Here is a 2,056-nt window from a genome sequence, read left to right as displayed (position 1 = left end):
TGTCTATATGTGTATTGGGGCTGGCGAGGGGTGGGCTCTTGAATTAGCTATTGACTCCTGTGTCTTATCCATGTTTACATACAGACGGGTTTAAATTGGAGTTCAAGAAAAATGCATTCCCCTGGCTAAATTAACTCGTGTTTTAATAGACTGTTTCAGTATAAAAATCAACGCTTCTTTTGAGATAGGCTAACTTAATTTCCCAAAATCTACTTTATTTACACAGGCAAAAAATCACGTGAAATTCATATGAAAAAAAATGTAAAAAAAAAAAATCTTACAATGATAGATTTTGTCTTAATAATACCAATTGCATCGTGATATAGGAAAGTACAAATACAAATTTCAGACGCGAGAGATGAGTAAATCAATTCGTCGTCAACTCTTTTGAAGATCAAAGAAACATGGTTTAGTTCCTTGATCTAAAAATCTCAGATTTTTAAGGTATACTGTTCATGATTAACTTGAATAACTTGTTAACTTGTATCTCATTAACTTGTGCGATATAGAGATATAGCAAAACAAACTTAGTGTATACTGTTATGATGGAGTATACGCATATTTTTTATATATTAAAATAATTAATCTACAATGAATACATAATCGCCAACATTTCAAATTTATTGTGGTACTATATTCTCTATGAAATCATTACGCCGTTGTAGCAGCCAATCAGAAGCGACGTTACAAAAGCCAACGTCAGTTTTCCTATATGGGCTGATTAAATTATATTTTAGCAAATGCAGATGTTATGATATGAATTATTAAAATATAAAGGTAAAAATCAACATTTAACAACTGTTCACATATATATCAACCTTAGTTATCACGCGTCTTACGTTTGGTTTATATGTATCAACAAAGATATTTATGAAAGACAATGGACGCTCAAATCTTGATTCAAAACACCTCGCCTCGCATATATTGTACCGATAAGTTTGATATAAAACTTCCTCAAAAGTAGCACACCGATATTTATACATATGTGTAGTGACAAAATGATTACAGCAATGTTAAAATTTTACAATTTTATAAATCGTGAACGGTTACCCCTTTATATAAAGGCCGATAACATCAATTTAGGCCCGCTGTTCACTAGGGCGGTTCAGCGCGTTTTAATGAAAATTAATTACACATTAAATTGATTGGTGATAATTTAACAAAGGGTACAATGGAGGCGGTGATCTGTTGGCCAGGGTGAGGATTGACATTCCATACAAACCCCGGGTCCGGGTATACGTGTCTTTTAAAGTGCGAGGCATCGAGAGATAGCAGTGTCTTTCAATCATGAAGTATGGAAGTCTTTCAATAGCACACTGCTTGTGCTGTATTGTAGTGAGGATTTGTAGCAAGATTGATTTTAGGGGCCATGGTCGCAACGTATTACCAACGTATTACCACAAGCCCCCACCTCCAGGTCGCGTGTTCAAATCCCATGTGGGCCAGTTACATGTACCAGGTACTGAACGGTGATCGGTGATTTTTCTCCGGGTTCTCCGATTTTTCTTCACCATCAAACCTGGCATGTCCTAACATGACCCTGGCTGTTATAGGACGTAAAACTTAACAAACCAAACCACATATTTAAAGTTAGGCGCCATAACTTACGACAATAAGTCTTTATCATTTTTGAACCCTTTCAAAAACATTCAAGCTTTTTCGTGCGATAATTTTACCACTGATACGTTTGAGTCTATGTTCTAATGTCACTCCATATCGCTATCACTAATTCCAAATTACAGCCATAAATAATTATTTTATTGATGATGAAAATTCATGCTTTTTCGTGTTATGATATTAGTATCGATACATTTTGCAAGTCATTATGAATAACTTAAATTTATTAAGGTTTCCAACAATTATCTTAGATAGTCAATGTTTCTTATTACGTTACATGCCACTAGTAATGTGTTTGGAGTGGTTGATTTAACGTCCTATAAACAAAAGCTAGTACCAAACATCAGGTAAACCATCCGTCCGACTTCCTAACAGATGAGCCAAACAGTAATACATCATAGAACAAAGACGTCGATGCATAACATATGAAAACATAATT

Source organism: Argopecten irradians, chromosome 15, assembly GCF_041381155.1.
Source record: "Argopecten irradians isolate NY chromosome 15, Ai_NY, whole genome shotgun sequence".
Lineage (NCBI taxonomy): Eukaryota > Metazoa > Mollusca > Bivalvia > Pectinida > Pectinidae > Argopecten > Argopecten irradians.
The sequence above is the reverse complement of the archived record's forward strand: the minus strand, read 5'-3'. Positions refer to the sequence as shown.